Genomic DNA, 11,961 nt, shown 5'->3' on the forward strand with positions numbered 1-11,961 from the left:
CATACATAAAAGAATGAAAGCAGACCCCTATCTTACACCAATCAAAACATTAACTCAAAATGGATTAAGGACTTAAACATAAGACCTGAAACTATAAAACTCCCAGAAGAAAACACAGGGGAAAAGCTCTTTGACATTGGTCCTGGCAACAATTTTTTGGATATGACACCAAAAGCACAAGCAAGAAAAGCAAAAATCAACAATTTGGACTATATCAAACTAAAGAGTTTCTCCACAGAAAAAGAAGCAATAAAAACATGAAAAGACAACTTACAGAATGGGAGAAAATATTTGCAAACCATATATCTCATAAGGTTTTAATAACAGAAGTATATTAAAGGGGCTTCCCTGGTGGCGCAGTGGTTGAGAGTCCGCCTGCCGATGCAGGGGACACGGGTTCGTGCCCTGATCCGGGAGGATCCCACATGCCACGGAGCGGCTGGGCCCGTGAGCCACGGCTGCTGAGCCTGCGCATCCGGAGCCTGTGCTCCGCAACGGGAGGCCACAACAGTGAGAGGCCTGCGTACCGCAAAAAATAAAAAATAAAAAAACATGTATATTAAAGAACTAATACAACTCAATAGCAAAAAACAAATAAACAATCCAATTTAAAAACGGGCAGAGGATCTGAATAGACATTTTTTTTCCAAAGAAAACACACAGGTGGCCAACAGGTAGCATGAAAAGATTCTCAGCATCACTAATCATCAGGGAAATGTAAATCAAAACCACAATGAGATATCACCTCATACCTATTAGATTGGATATTGTCTAAAAGATGAGATAACAAGCTTAATGAAGATGTGGAGAAAAGGGAACCCCTATGCACCATTGGTGAGAATGTAAATTACTTTAATCACTATGGAAAACTGTATGGAGGTTCCCCCAATTTTTTTTAAAACTACCATATGATCCAGGAATCTCACTTCTGGTACATATACAAAATAAATGAAAAAAAGATATCGAAAAGGAATCTGTACTCCCATGTTTCTTGCAGCATTATTGACAACAGCCAAAATATAGTAACAATCTAAATGTCTGTCAATGGATAAAGAAGATTCAGTGGATACCCTGTGCCTCCACTGACAGCATCAACCCCTAGCCTAGTGCCTAAAGTCTGTAATATTATAAAAATGCTAATCCAAGTCTAAACAGCAGGGTTGAGACTAGAGGGATGAATGAGGAACTTGCCGTGTGTGCAAAATCTAAGAGGTGCCGAAAATCTCAGTAATCATGATGAATAATATCTTAATATTTCAGGGGAGATGGAGACAAAATCATGGAGTAGAAGGACATGAGCTCCACGCATCTTATGGAAACACCAAAATCACAACTGCTGAACAACCATTGACAAAACAAACAAACAAAACAAAACAAAAATGCTGGAACCTACCAAAAAAGATATTCTACATCCAAAGATGAAGAAGAAACCACAACGAGAAAGGAGAAGGGGCACAATCATGATAAAATCAAATCCCATACCTGCCGGGTGGGTGACCCACAAACTGGAAAATAATGTCACAGAAGTTCTCCCACAAGGGTGAAAGTTCTGAGCCACATGGCAGGCTCCCCAGCCTGGGGGTCTAGCAATGGGAGGAGGAGCCCCCAGAGAATCTGGCTTTGAAGGCCAGTGGGGTTTGATCACAGAAACTCCACACTTGTAAGGCGCACACAAGGTCTCATGTACACCAAGACCCAGGGAAAAAAGCAGTGACCTCATAAGAGCCGAGGCCAGACCTACCTGCAGTATTGGAGGGTCTCCTGTGGATGCAGGGGACAGCTGCAGCTCACTGTGGGGAAAAAGACACTGGCAGTTGTAGTTCTGGGGAGCACTCATTGGCATGAGCCCTCCTGGAGGCTGCCATTTTCTCACCAAGACCTGGCCCCACCCAACAGCCTGTAGGCTCCAGTACTGGGATGCCTCAGGCCAAACAACCAACAGCGTGGGAACAGAGCCCCACCCATTAGCAGTCAGGCTGCTTAAAGTCTTCCTGAGTGCACAGCTGCCTGGTAAACACAACCCTTGACATGGCTCTGCCCACCAGAGTGACAAGAGCCAGCTCCACCCACCAGTGGGCAAAAACCAGTTCCAACCACCAGGAAGCCTGCACAAACTTCTTAGACAGCCTCATATACCAGTGGGGGAGACAACAGAAGCAAGAACTACAATGCTGTAGCCTGTGGAATGGAAACTACAATCACAGAAAGTCAGACAAAATGAGACAGCAGAGGAATATATCCCAGATGAAGGAACAAGATAAAACCTCAGAAGAACAATTAAGTGAAGTGGAGATAGGCAACCTACCTGAAGAAGAATTCAGATTTATGATAGTAAAGATGATCCAAGATCTCTGAAAAAGAATGGAGGCACAGATCGACAAGATACAAAAAATGATTAACAAAGACCTACAAGAGCTAAAGAACAAACAAACAAGGATGAACGATACAATAACTGGAATTAAAAATACACTACAAAGAGTCAATAGCAGAGTAACTGGAGGCAGAAGAATGGATAAGTAAGCTGGAAGACAGAATGGTGGAAATCACTACCACAGAACAGATAAATAAAAAAGAATGAATAGAAATGAGGACAGTCTCAGAGACCTCTGGGACATTAAATGCACCAACATTTGAATTATAGGAGTCCCAAAATAATAAAAGAGAAAGGACCTGAGAAAATACTTGAAGAGATAATAGTTGAAAACTTCCCTAACATGGGAAAGGAAAGTCACCCGAGTCCAGGAAGTGCAGAGAATCCCAGGCAGGGTAAACCCAAGGAGGAACACACCAAGGCACATAGCAATCAACTTGACAAAAATTAAAGACAAAGAAAAAATATTAAAAGGAACAAGAGAAAAGCAACAAATAACACATGAGGGAATCCCATAAGGTTATCAGCTGATTTCTCAGCAGAAACTCAACAGGCAAGAAGGGAGTGGCAGAATATATTTAAAGTGATCAAAGGGAAGAATCTACAACCAAGAATATGCTACACAGCAAGGCTCTCATTCAGATTCAATGGAGAAATCAAAAGCTTTACCGACAAGCAAAAGCTAAGAGAATTTGGCACTACTAGACCAGCTTTGCAACAAGTGCTAAGTGAACTTCTCTAGGTGGAAAAGAAAAGGCCACAACTAGAAATAAGAAAATTACGGATGGAAAAGCTTACTGGTAAAGGCAAACGTACAGTAAAGGTAGGAAATCATCCACACACAAATATGATATCAAAACCAGCAACTGTGAGGACAGTACAAGTGAAGGATATTGGAAATGCATTTGAAATTAAAAAACCAACAACTTAAAACAATCTTGTTTATATATAGAGTGCTATATCAAAAGCCCATGGGGGACATCCCTTGTGGCACAGTTGTTAACAATCTGCCTGCCAATGCAAGGGACACAAGTTCAATCCCTGGTCCAGGAAGATCCCACATGCTGCAGAGCAACTAAGCCCATGCACCACAACTACTGAGCCTGTGCTCTAGAGCCTGTGAGCCACAACTACTGAGCCTGTGTGCCACAACAACTGAAAGCCTGCGTGCCCTAGAGCCCACACACCGTAACTACTGAGCCCACATGCCACAACTACTGAAGTCTGAGTGCTCTGGGCCCACGTGCCACAACTACTGAGCTTTCATGCTGCAACTACTGAAGCCTGTGTGCCTAGAGCCTGTATTCTGTAACAAAAGAAACCACCACAATGAGAAGCCCGTGCACCACAACAAAGAGTAGACCCCGCTCACCGTTACTCGAGAAAGCTCACTTGCAGCAACAAAGACCCACCACACACCCCCAAAAAAACCCATGTTTACCACAAACCAAAAACCTACAAAAGATACACACAGAAAAAAGAAAAAGCAATCCAAACAAAACACTAAAATTAGTCATCAAATTACAAGAGAACAAAAGAGGAAGGGAAGAAAAAGACCTACAAAAACAAATCCAAAACAATCAACAAAATGGCAATATGAACACATATCAATAATTACCTTAAATGTAAATGGATTAAATGCTCCAACCAAAAGACACAGACTGGCTGAATGGATACAAAAACAAGACCCATATACATGCTGTCTACAAGAGACCCACTTCAGATCTAGGAACACATAAAGACTGAAAAGTGAGGGGATGGAAAACAGTATTCCATGCAAATGGAAATCAAAAGAAAGCTGGAGTAGCAATACTCATATCAGACAAAATAGACTTTAAAATAAAAACTATTACAAGAGACAAAGAAGGACACTACATAATGATCAAGGGATCAATCCAAGAAGAAGATATAACAATTGTAAATATCTATGCACCCAACATAGGAGCACCTCAATACATAAAGCAAATGTTAACAGCCATAAAAGGAGAAATCAACAGTAACACAATAATAGAGGGGAAATTTAACACCCCACTTGCATCAACAGACAGATTAATCCAGACAGAAGATCATTAAGGAAACACAGGCCTTAAATGACACAGTAGACCAGATGAACTTAACTGATATTTATAGAGCATTCCATCCAAAAGCAGCAGAATACACATTCTTCTCAAGTGCACATGGAATGTTCTCCAGGACTGATCACATGCTGGGCCACAAAGCAAGCCTCAGTAAATTTAAGAAAACTGGAATCATATCAAGGATCTTTTCTGACCCTAACACTATGTGAATAGAAATCAACTACAAGAAAAAAAACAGTAAAAAACACAAACACGTTGAGGCTAAACAATATGTTACTAAACAACCAATGGATCACTGAAGAAATCAAAAAATACTTAGAAACAATTGACGATGAAAACACGATGATCCAAAACCTATGGGATGCAGGAAAAGCAGTTCTAAGATGGAAGTTTATAGCAATACAATCTCACCTCAAGAAACAAGAAAAATCTCAAATAAACAATCTAACCCTACACTTAAAACAACTAGACAAAGGAGAACAAAGGAAATCCAAAGTCAGTAGAAAGAAAGCAATCATAAAGATCAGAGCAGAAATAAATGAAATAGAAACAAAGAAAACAATAGCGAAGGTCAATAAAACTAAAAGCTGGTTCTTTGAGAAGATAAACAAAATTGATAAACCCTTAGCCAGACTCATCAAGAAAAAAAGGGAGAGGAAGAAAATCAATAAAATTAGAAATGAAAAAGGAGAAATCAAAACTGACACTGCAGAAACACAAAGGATTATAAGAGACTACTACCAACAGCTATATGCCAATAAAATGGACAACCACGAAGAAATGGACAAATTCTTGGAAAGGTACAATTTTCCAAGACTGAGCCAGGAAGTATAGAAAATATAAACAGACCTATCACAAGTAATGAAATTGAAACCGTAATTTAAAATCTTCCAACAAACCAAAGTCCAGGATCAGATGGCTTCACAGGCAAATTCTATCAAACATTTAGAGAAGAGCTAACACCGATACTTCTCAAACTCTTCCAATAAACTGCAGAGATAGAAACACTCTCAAATTCACTCTACAAAGCTACCATCACCCTGATACCAAAACCAGAAAAAGATATCATAAACAAAGAAAATTATAGACCAATATCACTGATGAACACAGATGCAAAAATCCTCCACAAAATACTAGCAAACAGAATCCAACAGCACATTAAAAGGATCATACACCATGATCAAGTGGGATTTATCCCAGGGATGCAAGGATTCTTCAATATACGCAAATCAATCAATGTGATACACCACATTAACAAATTAAGGAATAAAAACCAGATGATCATCTCAATAAATGCATAAAGAGCTTTTGACAAAATTAAACACCCATTTATGCTAAAAATTCTCCAGAAAATGGGCATAGAGGGTAAATACCTCAACATAATAAAGCCATATATGACAAACCCACAGCAACCATCATACTCAATGGTGAAAAACTGAAAGCATTTCCACTAAGATCAGGAACAAGACGAGGATGTCCACTCTTGTGAATCTTATTCAACATAGTTTTGGAAGTCCTAGCCATGGCAATCAGAGAAGAAAAGGAAATAGAAGGAATCCAAATTGGAAAAGAAGAAGTGAAACTGTCACTGTTTGCAGATGACATGATACTATATGTAGAAAATTCTAAAGATGCTACCAGAAAACTACTAGAGCTCATCAATGAATTTGGTAAAGTTGCAGGATACAAAATTAATACACAGAAATCTCTTGCATTCCTCTACACTAACAATGAAAAATCAGAAAAAGAAATTAAAGAAACCACCCCATTTACCAAAGCATCAAAAAGAATAAAATACCTAGGAATAAACCTACCTAAGGAGGCAAAAGACCTGTACTCTGAAAATTATAAGACACTAATGAAAGAAATTAAAGAGGATACAAACAGATGGAAAGATATACCACGTTCTTGAGCTTCCCTGGTGGCACAGTGGTTGAGAGTCCGCCTGCCGATGCAGGGGACACAGGTTCGTGCCCCGGTTCAGGAAGATCCCACATGCCGCAGAGTGGGTAGGCCCATGAGCCATGGCCACTGAGGCTGTGCATCCAGAGCCTGTGCTCCACAATGGGAGAGGCCACAACAGTGAGAGGTCTGCGTACCGCAAGAAAAAAAAAGATATACCACATTCTTGGGTTGGAAGCATCAATATTGTCAAAATGACTATACTACCCAAGGCAATCTACAGATTCAATGCAATCAAATGCAATGCAATCAAATCACCAATGACATTTTTCACATAGAACAAAAAATTTTTTAATTTGTATGGAACACAAAAGACCCCAAATAGCCGAAGCAATGTTGAGAAAGAAAAATGGAGCTGGAGAAATCAGGTTTCCTGACTTCAGACTATACGACAAAGCTAGAGTCATCAAAACAGTATGGTGGACCTGAGTCAAGATGGCAGTGTGGGAAGATGTGGAGTTAGCATCGCCACAAAACTAGGGTGCTTACTGGCCACTGGTGGGGACTCTGAGGCCCAAGGAGACGGAAGGAATCCCAAAGTGAACTAGTAGGACGTAGGGGGACTGAGGGGGAAGAAGTGGAGGCCGGACAGGATCGGCACCCCTGTGACTAGGGAGATCAATAGAGGCAGGCAGGAGTGACTCTCCAGGAAGAGTGGGAGAGGAGCAGAGGGCGATCACCTGGCCCACTTGGGCCAGGAAGGCTGCTGAGCTCCCAAGCCAGTACCCCCCCTCCAAAACCGCATCCAGGCTGTGTGGGTCCCGGGGGCATAGGAGGGAGGCCGGGGAGATCAGGAGAGGCAAGTGGGAGGGGCCTTCCAGGAGGAGTGGGAGAGGATGGAGGGTGATTGCTCCACCCACTCAGGCATGGGGAGCCTGCTGAGCCCCCAGGGCAGTCCCCTGCCCTCCAAAGCCCCCTCCAGGCCGCACAGGTCCTTGGGGGCATAGGAGGGAGGCCAGGGAGATCAGGAGAGGCAGGCAAGAGGGCCCCTCCCAGACCAGAGGAGGAGCAGGGGAAAGGAGGGAATCTGCCCTGCCCACTCGAGCCCAGAAAGCCTGCTGGACTCCCAAGTGAGGTCTCCTGCCCCTGAGACCAGGGGTGCAGGACACGCCTGGGCCCCTTCTGTTCCTTGAGCCTAAGCCCCACCCCCTACAGCCCCTAGCGCCTTTTCCAGCCCTGTGGGTCCTGAGCATTGGCCCTGCCCACTGCCCAAACCTCACCCTTGCTTAGGCCCCGCCCTCCACCAACCAAGGCCATCCCCCCCCTTTTTTTCCTACCTCCCCCTCTTTTTTACTATTGTGGTACTGATGTACCTTCCGGTTGATATTTTTATTTTTATATTCTTCCTAACATATCCGTTAGTTTCCTAGTCTAATTTTGTTTTTTGCTTTGTTTTTTTGTTTGTTTGTTTGTTTGTTTTTGCCACCTCATGCGGATTGCAGGATCTTGGTTCATGAGCTCAGGGTCAGGCCAAAGCTCCTGCAGTGGGAGTTCCGAGTCCAAACTACTGGACTAACAGAACCTCAGACCCCAGGGAATATTCATTGGAGTGTGGTCTCTAGGACTTCCTCATCTCAGAACTAAGACCCACCTCTACCCAATAGCCAACAAACTACAGTGTTGGAAGCCTCAGGCCAAACAACCAGAAAGACATGAACACAATTCCACTCATTAAAAAAAAAAAAAAAAAAATGAGATGGCAAAAAAGTATGTCACAGATGAAGGAGTAAGGTAAAAACCTACACGACCAAATAAATGAAGAGGAAATAAGCGACCTAACTGAAAAGAATTCAGAGTAATGATAGTAAAGATGATCCATAATCTTGGAAACAGAATGGAGGCACAGACTGAGAAAATACAACAAATGTTTAACAAAGATTTAGAAAAAGTAAAGAACAGAGATGAACAACTAACTGAAATGAAAAACACACTAGAAAATATCAATAACAGAATAACTGAGGTAGAAGAATGAATAAGTGAGCTGGAAGACAAAATGGTAGAAATAACTACCGAGGAGCAGAATAAAGAAAAAAGAATGAAAAGAATGGAACACAACCTCAGAGACCTCTGGGAAAACACTACATGCACCAACATTCGAATTATAGGGGTCCCACAAGAAGAAGAGAAAAAGAAAAGGTCTGAGGAAATATTTGAAGATATTATAGTTGAAAACTTCCCTAATATGGGAAAGGAAATAGTCAATCAAGTCCTGGAAGCACAGAGAGTCCCATACACAATAAACCCTAGGAAAAACACACCAAGACACATATTAATCAAACTAACAAAAATTAAATTCAAAGATAAAATATTAAAAATGGAAATGGAATGGAATGGAAAACAAAAATAACATACATAGGAATACCCATAAGGTTATCAGCTGATTTTTCAGCAGAAACTCTGCAGGCCAGAAGGGCATGTTAGGATAAACTTAAAGTGATGAAAGAGAAAAACTGACAACCAAGATTACTCTACCCAGAAAGGATCTCATTCAGATTCGATGGAGAAGTCAAAAGCTTTTCAGACAAGCAAAAGCTAAGAGAATTCAGCACCACCAAACCAGCTTTACAACAAATGCTAAAGGATCTTCTCTAAGCAGGAAACACAAGAGAAGAAAAAGACCCATAAAAACAAACTCAAAACAATTAAGAAAAAGGTAATAGGAACATACATATTGATAATAACCTTGAATGTAAATGGATTAAAGGCCCCAACCAAAAGACACAGACTGGCTGAATGGATACAAAAACAAGACCATATATATGCTGTCTACAAGAGACCCACTTCAGACCTAAGGACACATACAGACTGAAAGTGAGGGGATGGAAAAAGATATTCCATGCAAATGGAAATCAAAAGAAAGCTGGAGTAGCAATACTCATATCAGATAAAATAGACATTAAAATAAAGACTATTACAGGAGATAACGAGGGACACTACATAATGATCAAAGGATCAATCCAAGAAAAAGATATAACAGTTATAAATGTTTATGCACCCAACATAGGAGCACCTCAATAAATAAGGCAAATGCTAACAACCATGGAAGGAGAAATCAACAGTAACACAACAATAGTAGGGAACGTTAATACCCCACTTGCATCAATGGACAGATCAACCAAACAGACAATAAATTAGGAAACACAAGCTTTAAATGACACAATAGACCAGATAGATCTAATTGAAATTTATAGAACATTCCACCCCGAAGTGGCAGAATACACTTTCTTTTCAAGTGCACATGGAACATTCTCCAGGATAGATCCCATCTTGCGTCATAAATCAAGACTCAGAAAATTTAAGAAAATTAAAATCGTATCAAGCATCTTTTCTGACCACAACACTATGAGATTGGAATCAATCTTGTGAACATGATTATACTACCCAAAGCAATCTACAAATTCAGTGCAATCCCTATCAAACTACCAATGGCATTCTTCACAGAATTAGAACAAAAAATCTTACAATTCGTATGGAAACAAAACGAACCCCAAATAGCCAAAGCAATCTTGAGAAAGAAAAACGGAGTTGGAGGAATCAGGCTCCCCACCTTCAGACTATATCACAAAGCTACAATAATCAAGATAGTTTGGTACTGGCAGAAAAAGAGAAATATAGATGAATGGTACAGGATAGAATGCCCAGAGATAAACCCATGCACATATGGGCACCTAATTTACAACAAAGGAGACAAGAACATACAATGGAGAAAAGACAGCCTCTTCAATAAGTGGTGCTGGGAAAATTGGACAGCTACATGTAAAAGAATGAAATTAGAACACTACCTAACACCATACACAAAAATAAACTCCAAATGGATTAAAGACGTAAATGTAAGACCAGACACTATAAAACTTTTAGAGGAAAAACACACTTTGACATAAACCACAGCAAGATGTTTTTGACCCACCTCCTAGAGTAACCGAAATAGAAACAAAAATAAATGGGACTTAATTAAACTTAAAAGCTTTCACACAGCAAAGGAAACCATAAACAAGACAAAAAGACAACCCTTAGAATGGGAGAAAATATTTGCAAATGAAACAACAAAGGCTTGATCTCTAAAATACACAAACAGCTCTTGGAGCTCAATATAAAAAAACCAAACAATCCAGTTAAAAAATGGGCAGAAGACCTAAATAAACATTTCACCAAGGAAGACATACAGATGGCCAAGAGGCACATGAAAAGATGCTCAACATCACTCATTGTTAGAGAAATGCAAATCAAAACTACAATGAGGTATCACCTCACACCTGGTCAGTATGGCCATTATCACCATTATCAAAAAAGCTAGAAACAATAAATGCTGGAAAGGGTGTGGTGAAAAGGGAACCCTCCTATACTGCTGGTGGGAATGTAAATTGATACAACCACTATGGAAAACAGTACGGAGGTTCCTTAAAAAACTAAAAATAGAACTACTATATGAACCAGCAACCCCACTACTGGGCATATACCCTGAGAAAACCATAATTCAAAAAGAGACATGCACCACAATGTTCACTGCAGCACTATTTATAATAGTCAGGACATGGAACCAACCTAAATGTCCATCAACAGATGAATGGATAAAGAAGATGTGGCACATATATACAATGGAATATTACTCAGCCATAAAAAGAAACGAAATGGAGCTATTTGTAGTGAGGTGGATGGACCTAGAGTCTGTCATACAGAGTGAAGTAAGTCAGAAAGAGGAAAAAAAATTCCATATTCTAATGCATATATATGGAATCTAAAAGAAGAAAAAAATGGTACTGATGAACCTAGTTGCAAGGAAGGAATAAAGAGATAGACATAGAGAATGGACTTGATGACATGGGGTGGGAGTGCCAAGCTGGGGCAAAGTGAGAGTAGCATCGACATATATACACTACCAAATGTAAAACAGTTGGCTGGTGGGAAGCAGCAGCATAGCACAGGGAGATTGGCTCGGTGCTTTGCGATGACCTAGAGGGGTGGGACAGGGAGGATGGAAGGGAGGCTCAAGAGGGAGGGGATATGGGGACATGTGTATGTATATGGCTGATTCGCTTTACTGTGCAACATAAACTAACATGGTATTGTGAAGCAATTATACTCCAATAAATATCTATTAAAAAAAACAATGAAGCCCTACCATATAGAATAGAGAACTATATTCGATATCTTGTAATAAAACAATAATAGAAAAGAATATGAGAAAGTATATATATATATATATATATATATATATATATATATAACTGAATCACTTTGCAGTACACAAATATTGTAAATCAGCTACACTTTAATAAAAAATTAAGAAGAAAACAAATAAACAAAACTTTTCAGGCCAGGAATAATATATTCAAAATACTGAAAGAAAAAACTTTCAGCCAAGAATTCTATACCCAGTAAAGCTGTCCTTCAGAAATAAAGGAGAGACAAAGACTCTCCCAAACAAACAAAAGCTGAGGGAGTTCATCACCACTAGACCTGTCTTACAAGAAATGCTAAAGGAGTTCTCTGAGTGAGAGTAAAAGGACACATATTAACATCATTAAAACATAGGAAGGTAACATAAAATTC

The sequence above is a fragment of the Globicephala melas genome, chromosome 2 (genome assembly GCF_963455315.2).
Source record: "Globicephala melas chromosome 2, mGloMel1.2, whole genome shotgun sequence".
NCBI classification, from domain to species: Eukaryota; Metazoa; Chordata; class Mammalia; order Artiodactyla; family Delphinidae; genus Globicephala; species Globicephala melas.